Source organism: Protopterus annectens, chromosome 6.part0, assembly GCF_019279795.1.
Source record: "Protopterus annectens isolate FY-2018-M chromosome 6.part0, PAN1.0, whole genome shotgun sequence".
Classification (NCBI taxonomy): domain Eukaryota; kingdom Metazoa; phylum Chordata; order Ceratodontiformes; family Protopteridae; genus Protopterus; species Protopterus annectens.
Genome location: NC_056737.1, coordinates 3,596,854 through 3,617,614, shown reverse-complemented (window position 1 = coordinate 3,617,614; position 20,761 = coordinate 3,596,854). Strand labels below are relative to the sequence as shown.

Genomic DNA, 20,761 nt, shown 5'->3' with positions numbered 1-20,761 from the left:
AAATGGCTAGCTTCTGTGATTGCCTTTTGTAGGCTCCAAGGCATTCAGAATTTTCCATATTTAGATACCGTGTTGATTCAGGCACCTTCTCCCAGTTCCTTGTTACATGCTATAGAGTCACCATCTCTCTCCTTCAAATTCTGGGGTTTGCTATCAACTTCCCAAAGAAAGTTCTGCTCCGTCTTAGGATCATGTGCATCTGGGATGCAGTATTTGGACAGTGCCAGTGTTGGTCTCTCCCACCTCCAAAGGTTTTGTCCTTGATAGCCTTCTTTTAGTCTCTTCTTCTACCTGCCATTCCAGCCAGAGAGTTTCTTTGGGCCCTGGAATTCCTGGCCTCCTCTTTTCTAGTGCTCCCTCTTGCCAGACTGTATATGTAGAAACTTCAATGGTACCTCAAGTCAGTTTAGCTTCAGCATTGCCACCCTCTAGAATTCAGAGTGCCTCTCCTTCCTTGTCTCACATGGGAATTTGAGTGCAACTTGCACTCAGCCCAAGCCTACCCTTTCAGCCTCCGGTTCCTTCTCAAGAGCTGTTCACAGGTACGTCAGACATGGGGTGGTGGGCTTTCTGTGCTTACCTGAAAGTTCAAGGTCTCTGGCTCACCATCAGAAGTCAGACCATATCAGTATCAAAGAGATGCGAGGTCTGATTCTGGCCCTTCTGGCTTTTCACCCCATTCTCTCTCCAGGCCCTTTGAAGGTTTATGCAGGCAACACCACAGTGATGTGGTATTTCAACAAGCTGAGGGGCACACAGTTTTATCTTCTTTGCAAGCTGGTTCTTCAGGCCTGGAATCTGGTTATTAGTTATAGGCTAATTCTTCAGGCAGTGTATGTTCCTTCAGAACACAGTCTAGTGGCAGACTCTTTGAGCAGGTCCAAAACACAGGCTCATGAATGGCTGCTTCACAGAGATATGTTTCTGGACATAGTCCATTGATGGGATATTTCTCTGGAAGATCTTTTTGCCCTCCTCTAAACAAGCAGCTTCCTCTTTTCTGTTCCAGAGTGCCATGCCATCTGGCATGGAAGATGGACACCCTTTCTTTCTCTTGGAAGGGGATGTTTCTGTATGCTTTCCCTCTCCTACTTCCAAGAGTCCTGCAGAAGATTCAGCTGGACTCTTTAAAAATCTTGCTAGTGACTCCCTCTTGGCCAGACAGCACTGGTTCCCCCTCTTAATGCAGCTGGACAGGGGCAATCACCACAAGTTACTCACCAGTTGGACATCCTTACCCATGGCAAAGGGTCACTTATCCATCCTCACTTATCCACTCTTCGACTGACACTGTGAGTGATAGGGTTTTGATCCCTTTTAGGCACCTTCTTTCTGAGGATGTGCTCAGGGTTTTACAGGAGGCAAGGAAAACCTGCAACCAGAAAGTCTTGTATGTCCAAATGGAAAAGATTTTCAGTCTGGTGCCATGCTCATAACCAGGACCCTTTTTCAGTGGGGGGTCCCTCTGCTCCTCTGTGCAATTTGCTAGAGTTTAGCTTGGCTTTTACATCTGTAAAGGCCCATTCGTCAGCTGTTTCTGCCTTGTATGCCCTCAAATCCTCCTTTGGCTTCTCATCTTGAGGTCAAACAGTTTCTTAAAAACATCCTGCATCTTGGGCCCCCAAGGAATCCTATTCCTCCTTCTTGTGACCTTAATTTTGTTTTGGAAAAATTGACCCAGGCTCGCATTGAGCCTTATGTTTCAGCTTCTCTGCAACACTGTACCTGGAAGCCTGTCCTGTTGCTTACTTGCTCGAAGGGTTTCTGAGCTTCAGGCCGTTATGGCCATTCCTCCTTTTTGTTTTTTTCACAGAGACTGTGTGTCTCTTTGTGTATTAATTCTTCTTTTATGCCCAAGGCTGTTAATGAGGTGTCCTTAAATCAAGCAGTACAACTCCGTTCCTTTTTTCCTTCCCACAGTCTGCTAGTGAGGGGGTCCTGCATACCTTGAATTTGCCCAGACAGCTTTGGTGGTATTTAGATAAAATTAAGACCATTCATAAGACTGACAAGCTTTTTATTTCTTTTCATCCCAGGACTTTGGGTTTAGCTGTTTCAAAGCAAAACCTTCTCCTCCTGGATATCTAAGACAGTTTCCTTTTGTTGTTTTTTCATGGCAAGTGTCTGTCTACCTCAGTTAAAGCTCTTTCCACCAGAGCTGTTGCTTTTTCTGGTGCTTTCTTCAAGGGTTTAGACACCAGTTCCATCCTTGAAGCTCTTACTTCATCCTCAGTCCATACCTTTACTAAGCATTAGAAATCAGTTATGGTTTCTAGGGCCAGAGCAGGTTTTTCTAGGTCTATTCTGCATGGGTTTGTTGAGGGCTTTTCCCAGCCTTCCACCTCCCACTCCTTTTCTTGTGCTTTTGTACTCTCCTACAGTTAAGAGTACTGCAACAGTGCTATAGAAGGACATAGTACAGTTATGCAAAATCTTACTATAACAGTAAATGTCCTTCTCTTCACTGTTGGTCCCTCCCTCCACCCCCCCCATTTTTCCTTTTAGGTTTTTATTTAGTTACCCTCCTAGCCAAGGGTCCCACTTTTCCCTTCTGCATTTTCTCCACTGGGATGCGCATAGCCTCATTTTTATCATATGGAGACTGTTCTCTACTGGGTAACTGTGCATACATCATTTTTATGTCCTACATTCTATGTGGGGAGCATAAGTGTGACGTACAGTGCATACAAGATCTGGATGGATGCTGGGCTATCCCTAGCAGGAGGAGATCCCTAAGGTTAAGAATACTGCAACAGTGAAGACAAGGACATATACTATTATTGGTATGATTTTACACAACTGTACTTTATGATGAGTACATAACTTTAGTTTTTTTGACAAGCAGATGTTCTCTTAGCTGATAGCTGGATTACCAGAATTATATAAAGGGGATACTTTAAAGTTTACAAAGTACCCTGCAACTGCTGGCAGTGCCTTTGTTATTAATGGTGCTTTGATATGCAATATATATGTATATTAATAAATACCTGTCTTGTCAGGATTTGTAAGGAAAAGTAACTGTTTTGCTTGCTGGATGTTATGTTATAGCCAGGTTAAAAAGATTGCAGGATCACAATGAGAAGTATCAGCTGGTTATTGTTAATGTTAAGGGACTTGTGTTCTCAGGTACTGTACCCTATATGAGCTGCAACTGGGAAGAGTGTCTGTCTTTTACAGAGTTATGGTACTTTTTGTTGAGTTTCTGTCTGTCAGTGGACCAGCTCATTGAAACCTGAGGGCAGAATGTAAGTAAGTAATTGGCCAGATTGAAGTGGGTGGAGCTACCCCCATTATAATACGTGTCCAGACAACCTGTGGATAAGTTTGGCAGCTTTGGTTTGCTGCTTGAGCAGGACTGCATGAGCCAACAGATAGTGCCTTCACATGTACTAGTTGATAATGTAACTAAAATCCAAAGAAGAACTTCACAGATGAAGGCACTCCCACCAGGAATCAAGAAACTATATGAGGGCACAAAGTAACTTAAATAAATGAATTAACTTTTAATAAAATGAATATAAAAACCACAATGAATCAAGCGCTTTCGCCTGGTTAATACCAGGCTTTATCAAGATGTTAAACAATGAAAAACTGAGCCATTTTATATCACATTATAATGGTCACATGATCACTTATTTAGACCAGCAAGTCGTTAACTACAATAATTACTTGTTAAAAAATACTTGTTTTAACTGCATAACTTATAAACCCTTACAGAACAAAATATCAAATTTGTCTGAGTAGACAAATACATAAATAATTACAATATATTGCCACGCATAATTTATAAATACCCTGTTGCAGGGTGCTATCAATGAAAAGCTATACAATTTTTTGTATGTAGTTAAACCTAGGATCCCTGTAATTTTTGGGATTCCCAAAGTCCATAAGGGGCTGAACCCTTTAAAATTTAGACTAATAGTAGCAGGTGCTGGCAGTATTACAGAGCCTCTAGGGAAGTTTATCGACCAAACATTAAAACAATTTGTTTCAACTTTAAAATCTATCTGCAGGGATTCTTGGGAATTTCTTAATGATGTTCAACAAAACTTCTATAAGCCAAGGATGTTAATGGCTACTATAGATATTATAGAACTGTTCCCTAGTATTCCTCATTCCATAGGACTTGATTGGTTCAATGAAACTTTGACCACATGTTCTGGATTAAGTAGTAATACAACTATGCTTCTGGTAGAATTCATGGAAACAGTCCTTGAGAACAACTTTATCTATTTTAATGGAGACATGTTTAGACAAAAGAAAGGTGTAGCGATGGGCGCACCTTGCGCCTCGGCGAACATAGTTTTATATTATTGGGAAAATAAATTTATATTCTCAACGAGTTGGGCCAAATACATTATTTATCATAAAAGATACCTGGACGACATTTGTATATTGTGGGATGGTGACATGAACAGTTTCTCAGATTTTATCACTCACATTAATTCTACTACAGATTTTTTGGCTTTTACGTATAATGAGTGAGAATTCTTTACATTATCTGGATGTACTTTTATTTAAAGACCATCTTAGTAACACTTTTCAATCCAAAATATACAGGAAGACCACTTTCTCGAATACATTTTTGCATTTTGAAAGTGGCCATCCTTTTTTTCAGAAGAAAGGTATAATAAAAGGACAACTCATTCGTGCTTCAAGGATGTCAAGTACCCATGATCTATTTATTGAAGAAGTAGAGTCTCTAAAAACCCTTTTTTTAGAAAAAGGGTACCCAGCTTACTTGTTTAATAACTTAGTAAATGAGATTTTAGCTAACAGGGAACTAAAATATCCACCTTTACTTGGTAGAAGTGTTTCTTTAAAACATTCTCATGAAATTGAACAACAGTGTTTACATAATAATTTTGTTTATACATGTACTAGAGATTCGCAACAAGTGGAAATGACTATTCTGACTTATTGGCCGGTGTTTACACTTCGGGAGGACATTAATAAATGTAAGACCAGGTTTTACGAGAAAAAGAGATATTAATTTAAAGGGCTTATTTGAAAACAGGAATAACTCAAAAAAACTATGTTCAAACATCTAATAAAGTGGGCACCTATAAATGTGGTGCATGTAATCAATGCCCCTACATACACAATAATAGTAGCATATACATTCCCTCCAGAAACTTTAAGGTCAGCACACAAAGTTATTACAATTGTGCATCTAAAGGTGTGGTATATCTCGGTGTTTGCACTGAATGTCACAGTTTCTATATAGGCAAGACCGAGAGACCACTAAGAAAAAGGATCTGTGAGCATTTGTACGAAATTAAAAAGAAGGATACTAACGCTTTTTTTAGACATTCAACACAATGTATTAATATGCAGTTAAAATTTTTTGTTCTAGACCAAATTATTCAAGACCCTAGAGGAGGTGATTGGGAGACACGCCTGGAATATAAAGAACTTATATGGCAATTAAAACTAAATGCTCAAGATCTCCAGGTTTAAATGACAGTGTCAGTATAGCAAGTGCACTCAAATTAAATAGGGAGAAGTTATGAACTAGATAATAGTCATAAATATTTGGGAATCAATCACCTTAGTTAAAGAGGGGTATTTTTTATACTCCCTATATTTTTCTTTATATTTCTTAAAGTTTATTATATGCTATTACATATTTATTTATTTACTCATTTATTTTCTTAGTTTATGTATTACATGCTTTTGTCATTTGGTTTCTTTATATTAGCATTTTTTAGCATACACACGTATTATAAGTTATTCCACACACATCACTTCTATGTTTAGTATTTTAAATTGTGTGGCAATATATTGTAACTATTTATGCATTTGTCTACTCAGACAAATTTGATAATATTTTGTTCTGTAAGGGTTTATAAGTTATGCAGTTAAAACAAGTATTTTTTAACAAGTAATTATTGTAGTTAACGACTTGCTGGTCTAATTAAGTGATCATGTGACCATTATAATGTGATATAAAATGGCTCAGTTTTTCATTGTTTAACATCTTGATAAAGCCTGGTATGAACCAGGCGAAAGCGCTTGATTCATTGTGGTTTTTATATTCATTTTATTAAACGTTAATTCATTTATTTGTTATTTTGTGCCCTCATATACTTTCTTGATTCCTGGTGGGAGTGCCTTCATATGTGAAGTTCTTCTTTGGATTTTGGTTGCTGTGTTCATTTTTTACTTGGTTGAATTGGTAATGTAACTACCCGTAAGGTAAGTTAGATACTTCCGTCATTTTTTGACCTAGAATCTCAGCTTTTAATGATTTTCTCAGAATGTGGTACCATAGATTGGAGATTGTGTATGATTGCCTGGAAGGAGATGTTTGAATCCCTGACTTGCTTTGCAGCTGATGGACTGCATCTGTCCTGCAAAGGAGTTAATGATCTGAATAGGATATTAGCCACCCCTCCACATTTACGTAGACATGAGATAACTGGAGCCAACCACAAAATGAGGTGAGGATGGCACTAGTGAGTGGTGGAATTCTAAGTAAAGTGAGCAGTCTCTGAGCATTCCTGTTCCTTGTAGACCATGAAATCTATGTAATCACATACACCTACCTTGGGGACATCTTTCTTTTCCACAGAATGGAATATATTACCTCTCGTTGCAGAGCCTCCTGGAGGGGAGGTAGAGTTTCTGTTTAAATTATGTCGCATCCAGCCCAGAACTTACACAAATAAGACAGAGCATTTTTTTAATCAAATGTCTAATTTTAAGAGTAAAGTTATTAATTTTACAAGCTGTTACCACACCCCTTTCATAACTCACAGTGAACGCAAGTAGTTTTTAAGCAAATTGGAGGGCATAGACAATAGACATTTAAATGATATCTTGGACATTGCACTCACTAATGTTGGGATCTTCCTGTTCTTATATTTAGTTTTACAGTGGTAGAAGTTGTAACCACCGAGTCTAAATTGTAGTATTTGTAATATGGAAACTGATGAAATCAACAATGTGATAAGCAGTTATGATGTAATCGGAACAATGGATGAAGTACCGGATGAATTGTATCATATAATAATGAATGCCTAACTAGATCAGTCCCAGTACAACACCAAGATGTGATAGAAAACTCAGAAAATAGGTAAACCTGTAAAATCAGCAACATTTAAAACAGCAAAAAAAAAAGACACTACTTAGTCTTTAATAGACATGCTCAACAAGTTAACATGACATTAAACAGAGCTCTTAAATTCAACCAAAATGCAAAGAGCTGTACTTGGTTATTGTGATGTCAGCAAATAACTGAAATAATTGTAGTCCTCAGAATCAAAGATAATCCACATTTTTCTTCCACATCAGAAAATGAAGGGTTTAAGTAATCAAGAATGCAATATATAACATTAAAGGAAAACCAAGTAGATTCCTGCACTAAGAATGCATCTTATATGCACTCTGAAAAAATATGTAGTGAAAAAGGTAGGAAAAGAAAAGTTGGAACTCTGAGTTAGTGTACAACGTATCACTGAGTATATATTTGAAGTAGATAGTTACCAGGTTTGCATTGAGGAGCCTAGCCCAAATTCTGTCTGGTTAAGTGATTTGCTCAAGGTCACACAGTAGACAAATGAGGGCTGAGGAAATCAAACACTTTACCAAAGTTACTACAACTCATGTTGTTAACCTTCTGTCTCAAGTGCCAGACAACAGTATATCACCATAGATGGGACTCAAACCCAGAATTCCTGGCTTAGAAGGTCAATGCCTTATCCATTAAGCCACTAAGGCCTGATGATACTTTTGAATAAAGTAAAGAACAGTAGCCTTATGGGACACTGGAACATCTGCGGGGCTTTCTTATAAAGAATCAAAGGTAATGTTCTCAGATCTGTTTACGGTACTTTTCTTATAGGTTATTGAAAGGTGGGCACATAAACACGAATTAGATGACGAGCATTGGTGGTATCTGTTCATAGAATAAAGGACAAGGGTTACTTTTGGAGGTACATAATTAACAGTCCTTCAGTTGTATGTGCATTATTTTGTAGAGCAGTGGAATTGTTGGTTATAAATCTATAAAATGAAAAAAAAAAAATGGAAGAGCTCTTGCTCCATCATAAAGATCATTATTGGATTATGAAGGTGAGGATAGTGCTATCTAGATTTGGTAACATTTTTAACAAGTAACTTGCTGAAGGTGAAGGTCTGACACTTCACACATTTATCTGTAGCAAAAGCAGTTGAAACTGTTCCGTATTCAGCTGTACTGCATAAATTAAAAGTGGTTATTTAATAGAGTACAGAGTTAAAAGTGGTTTGAATGCTCTCTGACACTGCATGTGAAGTACCACACGCTTCACTCAAGGCCCCTTTACTCTTTGGCAGTTTACTTTCGAAGGTAAAGGGGTACGGACCACTACCACCTGTAGATGACTGATAATGCAGACTGCTGTAAAGTAGGAAACATTGATATCGTAGCTGTCAATTGCTGTGCATTCAGCAGTGTTCTGATTTCAGCCCATATTTTAACATCTGTTCTTTGGCTCCAGGTTTCCCTTTGATAGCTCTGGTTTGTGTTCTTTCATTGGCTCATTGTAGAGCCAAGGATAGAGGAGCTTATCAACGTCAAAACAGAGTCAGAGGTTTCACTTGTGCTTTTATGTACACAGTATTTGGATCATTGAGCAGGCCAAAATCACAGTGGGCTTCTAGCTGCCTATGTGACTGGTCCATTTTTTCTAGCATTGTTGCAAGGAGCTTGTGTAAAGCTGTTTTCTACAATGCTATAGTGTCTTACATTGTTTTAAGTTTAGACTTTTTTTTTGTTCTGTACCTCAACTTAATGTTTAAGGAGGTGTGCAACACTTTTCAGCTGTCTGCTATGATTTTTAACACTCAGAGGTTAAGAAATATTGATTGCTATATCTTCAGCAGACACAGCTGTACTGCAGGAGTATGTAGACACTAAACATGAGACTGCTATCAGAATACAGTTCAGTAGAGCATAAAGAAATATCTTGTGGTTGGTGAGGATTATATTGAATTTCAAATAGCACGTTGATTTGTTGTATATTCAGAATGACTTCCCTATACCTAGATGAGTCCGAGACCTAATGAGGACTCAACTTGCCAAGTAAAAGTACCTCACGTTGAGGTCCCTACTCACTGTGTTCCATTAACAATCACTGCCTGTGTGGTTTTCACATGTACCTCAGCAGTGATTCCCCTTTCTGTGATTTTTCCCTTTTCACATTTGTGTGACTGTGAAGTTGGTATACATAATGTTTGGGCAGTGTGGGTGCTTGACCTTCACATGATGGGTGTGGGGAGGTTTACTCCTTGAAAAAAAAAATGCTTTTTTAGTGGGTTGAGATCCCAGCTTTGTGGACTTTGCAAGGCGAGTCCTTGTTGGGTTGAAGTAAGTTATATATATTTTTTTTTTATCATAAGATCCATGTTGTCTTCTTCTGTCTTTCTCATCCTGTGGGTTATCTGATCTGATTGGATCTAAGGGTGGGTAATGTCTTGGAGTTTATTTATTGTTGAGGCCCCACATATCAATGATGAGTTGTCTGCATACTGAAGTAAACTAGCATGGTAAATGGAGGTGTGAAGATCTTTAATATATATATATTCAATAGAAGGTCCAGGATAGAGCCCTGAGGGGACACCTATAGTAACTAGTTGAAAGGATGAGTAGGTTTGTTGCCATTTAATGGCTTTTATGCCTTCGAGACAGATAACTAAGAAACCACAGCAAAATTGTCTCACTGACAGAACCCACACTGTAAAAGTAGCAGACTCAAAGTCCAACTTCAAACCAGTGACAAGTGGAGTACCACAGGGTTCAGTCCTAGTTCCTCTCCTGCTTGGTATCTACTTCTGTGAAGTAAAGGCTAGCACAGAAGGTCTTTGGCTAACAAAGTTCGCGGATGACTGCAAACTAGGAGCCATAATCAAAACTCCTAATGATGTGAACATCCTACAAAAGGGCCTCATTGAGACAGATGCCTGGTGTCAAAGCCGTGGCCTCAAGCTCAATGCCAAAAAATGCATTGTCATCCCTTTGGTAAAAACTCTATACCCATGAACTACTGGTTTATCGCTTGATATAGGCAAACATACATTAACAGAAAAGAAAACAAACCATATTAACATTTGATATTGTACATCATACTTTTTTCTTTCTTTGTAACTATCAGTCCAACATTACAGAAATTGCAGAATTCCTGCATTCCCTTAAACTTCAATCCTCCTCCTCCTCCTCCTCCTAAGCATTATTCTGCATGTATTTTTCCCACAATTTCCATTTATTTCTATGTAACTTGCTCCTTCACTTTTCTCAACAATCCTCTTCCAATTCTTTTTTCTCCTATAATTTGTAATACTTCAAATACAATTGCTTTAAACTTTGATTTACGTTTTCTAATTGCTTTTTTTGGCACCCAACAGAGTTAAACTTAAGGCCTTGCTATGTCTAGGCAATTCAGATCCTATGTCCTAGCGCAAAAGAATCATCAACTGATTTGTTTTGTACTGTCCAAAGAAAATCTCAGTTGGCAGTTGAAATCTAGCCAGTGAAATGTATACTCACTGTTGTTACTGAAATTTGGAAAGAAAACTGGTAATTGAATCAGATGGTTCAGGTTAGACTCTGATGCCACCTTAGGCAAAAAGAAAGAAGTTGTCCACAATGGAAACTCTGTCTTTGTGAGAGATGAGGTAGGATGGGTTGCAGAACAAAGCCTGAAGTCCTGAAACTCTTCTGGCTGAAGTAACTGCAGTTAAGAAGTGTGTTTTCCATGAGACATTCTTTAAATTTATGGTAGCAACTAGTTTGAAAAGAGGCCCTTGTCAATGCTTGGAGAAGAAGAGGCTAGTCCCAAGGAGGAGAATAGGATCCCTTACTAGAGGCCTAAATAGAATGTCTCCTTCAAGAACACTTTGGAGAGTCTTTGGGAAGTGATTGGCAGATGGTCTTTACAGACTTGGAAATTAGATAAGTCCACTAACTGAACTTTAGTAGTAGAGTAGCTAGCTCCAGACAGGCTTGGAAATGTACTAAAGGTACAGAAAAAAGGTCCATGCCTTTAGAAGTGGCCAAAATAACAAAAAAACTTCTCCACTGACTGCAATAAACCTTTTTAGTAGATGACTTCTGAAAAGAGGAAAGGATATGCACAGCTCTTGGAAAGTTTGGGATCTCTGACCATCATTGGAATTGCAGGAACCAATTTGTCAACCTAAGGTATTTCAGATTTTTGTGGGGCTGGTCCAAAGGACAGGATATCAAGTCTGGAATGGGATCCAGAACCCAAGGAGGGTGCAACAGGTGAGACAATAGGTGAGGGATGCCAGACTTGTGTAGGACAGAACGGAGCTATGAGTATTACAGTTGTTCAGCAACAGGCTGCATTCTGCAAAAACTTTATTAGGGGCGTTGGAGGGTAAACATAGAAAAGATCCAATGGCCACGCTTACAGTAGAGCATCCCTCAGAGACCCTCCCTTGGGAGGGATCAGGGTGAAGAAGCTGCCAAATCTGGTGTTGAAGAGAGCCACAAGAGGTCGCAGAATGGCTGGCCTCAGTTGCTGAAAGTCTTTGCAGCCACTTAAGGGATGAAGGGATCACTCATGAGGTATTAAAATTCTCCTGCTTAGATTGTCTCTAGACTGTTGGATTTCCCTTGGATGTGCATTACAATCAGAACTTGTTGTGAGGACATTGCCACAGCCTTATAGTCTCTCGACACAGTGGACAGGGTCTGGTCCCAATTGTGTTTATTTATGTACCAAATCACTGCAAAGTTGTCAGTCTGTGTGGTGATCACATCTTTGGGGAAGCAATCCTGAAAGACCTGCAGTGCACAGAGGACTGCTCTCTTCTCCAGAATATTGATATGTCGGTGGACCTCTGACTGGGGCCAAGTATCTTTGTCTATCTATCTTTGTAATGCTTCTCCACCTCAGGAGAAAAGCATCCATGGTTACTGTGGTCGTAACTGAGAAGAAACAAATTAACATCCTGCAGAAACATAACCTGATGTCAACCACTAAAAGATGTGATATGACCTTTGATAACATGGCGTAATATTGAATGTCCTGCTTGCACTGTTTTTAGTAACAAATCAGTGAGCTTTTTTTTTTGTTTTTGCAATAATAAGTTTACTGTTTTTTGCTGGAGCAGAAGAAGGTTTCCAGGCTAGCTGTTTTGCATTGAAATTTATTCAGTAGCAAGTCCACCCAAACATTACTCTAAAACAGGACTCCAAGCTACAGTTACCCCTGCTCCCAGAGTCATTCCTTTCGCTGTAATGGACCAGCATTTCCCCACAACTTCTCTAGCCAGCCTAATTGAGTTGATATCTTCAAGCAGAGTAAGAATTATTTCATGCTCTCTGACGATCATCTGTTACTCAAACAGCATAACACAATATGTGAGAGATGGACATTTAATGTCCTTGGAAGCAAAAATCTCACACACAGTAAACCCGGACACCAAAAACAGCAGCATTACAGCACACATCGCATCTCTCCAAGGCCATCACAATACATATAATCCATCATATGTTGAAGTTCTAAAGATTAACTTGCCTAAACCGTAAAGACCTCTAAAACACAACATGGGCGCAAAGCACACTCAGCATATTAAGCCTACTTCCTTACATAGCACAAGGTGTCCCAAAGTCAGATGCTGAGTCCATAAGGCAGACATCTAACCAATCAAACATTCTTGTTATAGGTAACTCCAATGTAAGACATACAGATGAGCCTCTTACCAGGCTGAGCAAGGAAGGAATGATGGTTGTTTGCTTGTCTGTGCTACGATCCACCAGATCACACATACACTCAAGTCCTTGAACAACAAGTACCAGTATGACATAGTTCTTACCAGTGTCAGTGACGTGAGGTGTAGCTCACTGGACTCTATGAAGAAACAGAGTACAAAGGATTTGTCAAGATAAAATCACTTTAACTAGTAGATGTCCTTCTATTCTCATGTTGCAGTATTCCTAACCGTAGGGAGTTGCTGCCTGCAGCGCCACCATTCGGCCAGTATACCAAAGTCTTTGCATCAGGAGTGTGCATGTTACGTCCCTTACCAGGGCCATAAACTGAAGTTTGGTATAAAAGTGATGTCTGCACGTACTCTCATCAGAATTTCTCTGCCGCAGTGAACTTCTGATGCCCGTTTGCCAGTTCCACAAGCAGATCACGTTTCTTCAGTTGACTGAATACAATTTTGTTCAAGACCAGACGACCGCTTTTTCAGCCGATACAGATAAGTGCCCTGTTGGGTTTTTTCCTTATTTTGATTACAGTTTAGACTTGCATGTCAGCTAGAAAGGGGAAGGGTGCTTGTGGGAGACAAATTCCTCACAAAGACACACATGAAAAGTGCGTATTTTGCTTAGGCGAGGCCCACGACTGTCCGTCCTGCCCTGTTTGTAAATCGTTCCTTCCCAAAACTCTCCATAGTCACTTAGTGGCATTAAAATTGTATTTAGAGGACCAAAGACTATGTCGCTTAGCGCTCGATATGGAAGGAGGAGTTAGGCCCATCCAACGAGCTGACGATGAAGAAGGCAAAGAAATTCAGGCCGGAATCCCAAGCTGCGCCTCAGGCATCCAAGCAGGTTCTAGAGGCATTTGAAAACCCAGAATCCACTCAGACGATGGTTTCCAAAGCAGGCCTGGGAACCTTAATGGAAGCTGGGATGCCGGAAACCACGTGTACGTTCACTGAGGCAATTCAGCCATCAGAGTCTGTTGGTGGAGGGGAACCATGACTCACAATCGGAAGGCCCTGCTCCTCCTCTCCCTACTAAGCAGACGTCCACCACTATGCTTACTCCACCGACTACTCCCTTGAAAAGGAAACTGAAAACTAAGCACCCTGAACCTCAACCTGTGCCTGATTGGGAAGTGTTCTCTCAAAGTCTTTAAGGCCTTTCAGGCCCTACAGACACAACAGCTTCCCCCTACTCTCTCACCTCAGCCACCCTTGCATGTATCTGAGGAAGATTACTCCTCTTTTGAGGAATCCTTTTCTTATGAAACCCGAATAGAATCCCCGAAGGATTTCATTACCCCAGAGGAGGAGGATTCTATTCCTCCTGAATCCCCAGAAGAACCATCTCCCTCATGAGGGAACATTTTAAGTGGCAGGCTTCAGAGGTCTCTTACTCCAAGAAATGTTATTTTGACCTTTTGCAAATGGAGCAACCATCTCCTTCAGCTGTATCTCCCTTACTACCTTCCTTTCAGGATGCCTTCCTGGCTGCTTCTCGGTACCTAAACGACCAGACTGATTCTATAAGGTCCCCCAGGACACACAGTTTCTATTTAGAAGCCCACCAGCAGATCCAGCTGTTATAGCTATTTCTGCAGAAAAAACTTCAAGGCAATTGGCTTCCGCTGCCCCTTTACCCAACAGTTAAAGATAGCAAATTTATGGACAGACTGTGGGAAAAGGTATATACTTCCTCTACTCTGGCCATTAGGGCCTTGAACTACCAAACACACATGGCTAGGTATGTTTTAGATACCATTTTCGAAGCCTCTGCCCTTCTGTCTGAGGTACAGGATTCCCCTATTAAAGGCCAAATAAAGTCCCTTCTCTCCACAGCATCCCAAGTGACCAGGCACTCCATTATGTGCAGTTACGATGCTGTGGAAGTCTCATCTAAATCAGCTATTTCAGGATCAGTACTAAGACAATACTCCTGGGTAAGGCTTCAACCTCTCCCCATGGATGTTCAGACAAAATTACTGGATGCACCCATGGACAATAAAGCCCTTTTTGGACAGGCTTCTGCTGAGCTTCTTAAATCCCTTCAAGAAAAGGGAAAAGAATTACAGAACCTCAAACATCGTATGGTATCCCCTATTCCTAGATACCACAGGAATTGCCCACAGAAGCCATCCTTTGTTAGAAGGCAGTCTTTTCACTCAGCCTCTCAATCAAAGAGATGTAGACAGCCCAGAAAAAGTTCTACTGCCAGATTTCCCACTAGCTCCTCCACTACATCCTTTCAGAGTCAGTCTTACCAATCCAGACCACCTCCATTGTGAGGCACCCTCCTTGCATCCAGAAACACCCATATCCCTTCCCCTTACCCTCTCCCTCTTCTCCTGGTGGAGAGTGACAGTAGAACAATGGGTCCTCTCTATTATTCAGAGAGGATATTTCATGACCTGGTGGATGCTCGCACCTTTCCAAGGTATCCCTCAACCACCAAGAAACCCAATCCACCTATTTCCAAAATCCAGTGAGTCTTAAAGAACCTACGGAGCCAACACTCCCAACCCATGGACTCACCTCTTCCACTGTTCCTGTGTTTAAAAAAGGAAAACCAGTGGTGGATTTCAGCACTGCAACTCAACTTGGGAACACACCTTCACATTCCAACCCCACAACAACAGGTCTCCACCGATGTTTCAGACCTTGCGTCAGGTGCAGTGCTATTGACAAACCAACAGCAATTCATAGTTCAAGGCAAATGGTCCACTCAAAGGCAAAAGGACCACATCAACATCAAGAAAATGAGGGCATTGCTTTTAGCCCTTCTAATATGCAAACCCTCTATCCTACCTGGAACCCTGAAAGTAATCACAGACACATATGACTGTCCTGTGGTACATCAACAAGCAAGGGGGGACCAGGTCCTACCCCACTATGCAGCTTGACCATCCAGTTATGAAACTTAGCCACTTCCCTTCAGGTCCACCTGATAGCAATGTACATCCCCTCAACAGAGTATGTTATGGTGGAGATACTCAGCAGAACCTCGGCCCCCTCTCACGAATGGATGCTTCAGAGAGAGGTTTTCCTGGACCTGATGACACAGCTGGGGTATTCCACAAGCAGACCTCTTTGTCTCCCCACAGATCAAGCAAATGCCCAGCTTCTGCACAAGGGATCCAGACCCACAAGCTTGGAAAGTGGACGCATTCTCCTTTTCATGGGAGGGAGTGTACCTTTACGCCTTCCCTCCTTTCACACTAATTCAGAAAGTTCTTCTGAAAATTCAGAAGGACAAACCCAAAATCCTACTGGTGACCCCCTTTTGGCCAAGACAGCATTGGTTCCTCCTCCTACTCTCTCTAGCCAAGGGCAATCACCACAGTTTACCCCACCTATTAGATCTGCTCACACAGGACAAGGGATCCCTACTCCACCCACTGGTGAACAACCTGAAATTAACCTTATGGGCAATAGGATTCTAATCTCTTACAGACATCTATATTCAGAGGATGTACTCATTATACTGCAGGAGGCCAGAAAACCTAGTACTAGGAGAAGCTATGCATCAAACTGGCACAGATTATCCAAGTGCTGTCAAAGGAATAACCAGGACCCTGTTACTACTCTGATACCAAGGGTCCTATCCTATTTGTGTGAGCTACTTCACTCAGGACTAACCTATTCTTCAGTCAAAGTCCACTTGTCTGGCATTTCTGCCTGTCTGCCCATTTCAGTCCCTCTGGCATCCAGACTGGAAATCTAGCTTTTTCTGAAAGGAGTCCTCCACTTCAGACCCCCCCCAGGAAATCCATTCCCCCTCTTTGCAACCTAAATTTCGTTTTTGAAAAACTAACCTTACCCCCTTTTGAACCAGTTCACTCAGTTTCCCTGAAGCTATGCACCCTGAAAACAGTTCTGCTAGTAGCCCTTACCTCTGGCAGGTGGGTCTCAGCGATACTTATGGCCACCTCTCCTTACCTTGTTTTCCACAAGGACAGAGTGGCTCTCAAGACCAACCCTTCCTTCATGCTCAGGGTAGTTAATGAACTTTCATTAAATCAAACCATTAACCTACCAGTTTTTTACCCTCATCCACAAAACTCCTCAGAAGGACCCTACGTTCCCTGGTTGTATACAGACAACTCAGATTTTACTTAGACAAAACTAAGTCTGTTAGGAAATTTGACCAATTATTCATTTCCTTCCATCCCAGAGCCGTAGGGAAGGCTGTATCAAAACAGACCATTTCCTTATGGATCTCCAGATCCATTTCCTTGTGCTACTCCCATCATGGGAAATCCTTGCAAGGTCATGTTAAACCTCACTCTACCAGGGCAGCTGCCTCCTCTACTGCCTTTTTCAAAGGCATGGACTCCATCTCCATTTTAGAGGCAGCCACTTGGACCTCGGTACACACCTTCACCAAGCACTACAAGCTGGACATGGCATCTAGAGCAAGAGCAGGCTTTGCCAGGACAATCCTCCAGGGCCTAGTTGATCATGGAAACCCTTCCTCCACCCAAGTTCATAAAGCTGTGGTACTCTCCCTACTGTTATGAATACTGGAACACAAGACTAGAAGGACATAGAATAGTTGTGTAAGGACTTAACATATCCTTAGATGTCCTCCTCTTCCATGTTGCAGTATTCAGTCCCACCCACCTACCCCCTGTTTCTTACTAACCACAACTCCAGAAACTACCTGGGGGCACATAGTCATCATCTTCCCCAGTCTCCTGTCCTCTACACAGCCAACCTACTGCCCTGGGCCTGGCCTACATGCAAGTCTAAGGGTCTCCTACTAGGACCCTCCTTGATGATCCACAGGAGCACTACTGTATGCGGCAAAACAATTCTGATGAGGGTGCGTGCAGATGTCACTTTTATACCCAACATTGGTTTTTATGGCCCTGGTAAGGGACATCACACATACCCTCCTGATACAATGACTTTGGTATACTGGCCGGACGGTGGCACTGCAGACAGCAACTCCCTACTGTTATGAATACTGCAACATGGAAGAGGACATCTAAGGTTATGGTAAGTTCTTGCACAACTATTTTATCTAAGAGACTCTCTCTTTGATACCCTCCCTGTGGGAGGAATAAAGACTTCCTTGTTAAGTTTCAAGTAGTTTATTCAGTTAAATAGGTAGATAGACGAGTGCTCTTTTTCGAAACACTGTGTTTGTGTTCTAAACATTTGTTAGTAGAACAAGAACACTCGTCCATCTACCTACTTAATTGAATAAACTACACAAAAACCAAATGAGGAGATGAAAGAGTGAACTGCCAATACGTATAACCACACAAGGTTCACTCTGGAGACCAGATATGGCACATCACAAAAGTTTATCACCAGATGTTTTTAAAACTTGTCTATTGTTGATGGAAATAGTTCTCAAAAATAATTATATATATAATAATTATATGTATTTTCAAGGAGAATTTTTTAGACAAGTTAAAGGTGTGGCTATGGGGGCAAAGTGTTCCCCCACATATGCAAACATTATTCTTTCATGGTGGGAAATTTTATTTATTAATGAATGTGAATTTGTCAACTGTTGGGTATTTTACAAACACTTTTTGGATGACATTGTTATTTTTTGGACTGACACAATAGAAAGATTTTTAGAATTTTTAGATTATATAAAAAGTACCACAAGTTTTTTAGACTTTACATATACTATTAATTTTGAAGAATGTATTTACTTAGATGTTTTATTAAGTAAAAATAATGATCAGTTTGTCTCTAAGGTACATAGGAAACATACCTTTTCAAACTCGTACCTACATTTCTCAAGTGGGCATCCTTTTAGTCAGAAAAGAAACATTCTTAAGGGACAACTAATTAGGACTAGTAGGATGACCTCTGAGGAAAGTGACTTTTATTCAGACAGTCAATTTGTTATGAATATGTTCAAATATAGTGGATACCCCACCTATTTAATAGACGAAATTTACAAGGTGGTAATTGAGGGGTAGAAAAGGAAGGTTTGCCCCTATTTTAGGACAGGATGCTCTTGATACTATTATACATCCAAATTATTCTAGTGATACTATTAATTTTTCAAAAGCTTTTATTATGGATTACACTGGTGATGCAGCACTACTCAAAAATATTATTACTAAGGAACGGGACAAATTTAGAGAATTTACAGTATTAGAATATATAAGAAACCAGCCATTGAAATTTATATATCGAAGAGATATGAATCTCAAAAATATTTTTGAATTTGGGGGAGGTATAGGGTGTGATAGTGAATCACACAGAATAGGAACATACAAATGTGGATCATGTTCCCAATGCCAATTTATTCATAATGGTATTAATATTTTCATCCCCAGTAGAAATAGAACCATATCATCCTCTAAATTTGCCAATTATAATACAACAGGGGTAGTGTACCTTGCCACATGCCACTCCTGTTCTTCTTTTTATGTGGGAAAAACAGAAAGAAAGCTCAAATCAAGAATATACGAACATTATTATGAAATCAAGAAAAACAAAGTGAATAATGCATTGTTTCGATACTCTCAAGTTTGTAAAGACTCTGTTTTCCTATTTTTGTATTAGAAATTGTACCAAAAGAGGTCAGGGGTGGCATGTGGGAAACAAAACTCGAATACAGAGAATTATTTTGGCAAATAATTCTGGAGGCTACTAGGGAGCCTGGTTTAAATGAAATGCTTTCAATTATTCCTGTTCTCAAACTAAGAGCTGCTAAGTTGTAATTCATTTCTTTGTCCACTAGATGGTAGTATCACAATCAACAAATAAAAAATCTTTTAACATCTGTATTTTATTATAAATATTAATAATATTTTTAAATAAATATCAAACTAATTTTAACAGAAACTTTTTATCATACATAATCTATGTTTTTAGAATACATACATAAATATATGATCAACTATTACACAGAATTAATATAGAATTTATGGGGACATCAATTCATTAGTTCATTTTCAATTAATTCAGATGCATTTAATAAGCAATTGAAGTTAATGAGTCAATTTATTAATGTATAAAAGATGGGTGTTTTTGGTGATGAATGTATTTGATTTTGTGTCTGTATCTGAAGAAGATATTCGAAAACGCACTTTTGTTTGTTACAGGCGTTATTAAATCTACGTTTATTTTCATCTTTCTGGTCTCAACCATTAATTTTTGGACTAACTTTTGGTATTACTGAGTTTTTAGGGTCTCATACCCTTATCTGGTCTCCAGAGTGAACCTTGTGTGGTTAATTGAATAAACTACTTGAAAATTCAACAAGGTGACAGTCTCTCCTAGATCTGTCAGCTAAAGTGATTTTATCTGGACAAATCCTTTGTACTCTAATTCTTTTCAATCTCGTCACCCTTTGGGTCACAAGTGGGATAGCAGACTTGACTTGAGCCTTCTGGATTACCTCTGTTTTCTGTACTACATGGAGAGACGCAGTGGAGCTGTCATACTATGAACAAGGCAGGTATGAGCCTAACATTGAGTAGCATTCTCTTTTCTCCAAGGATGATGCCGCAATATGAGCAAAAAAATAATTGACTTCAGTAATTGGCTTGGTGTTTGGTGTCATTGGAAGGATGTCCAGTATTTGTCAGCCTAGGAGGCTATGATAGAGCACTCTGCTTCACCAGGGATGGCCTACATCTGTCTCGTCTAGGATTTCAGTTATTGGAAAGACATTGTCCACCCCCATAGTGCCTGTTTTAGGCAATGCCAACCTGGTAAGCCTACCAACATAATAAAACAAGCAAAAGAAAATGTGAATGTTTTACCGATCAATGCTAGGAGCCTAAGCAAGAAACTACTCTCTTTACAAGCTCTCCTCACCGTGGAGGATATTGATGTCTGTGTAGTGATTGAGACGTGGTTTAAAATAGGAGAGCACTCTCTGGCTGTGCAGGGCTCAAAAGCCGTTCATAGGTTCATACTAGGCTATCTGCCCAAGGGCATTTATAAGCCTAGCCCAGAGTTTTGTGGCTTTCGCCACCCCTTTAGTTTGAAGGATACTATGCCCATTATTTTGCTGTGCCTTTGTCAAGCAGTGACACTGAGGTAATCCCTGGGGTATACC

General features: G+C 40.1%; 1 protein-coding gene across 1 annotated transcript in view; it reads left to right on the top strand.

The window, feature by feature from the left end:
• Positions 1 to 20,761, top strand: part of CHURC1 (churchill domain containing 1) — a 578,504-nt gene that overhangs the window by 313,191 nt on the left and 244,552 nt on the right. The window lies entirely within an intron of this gene.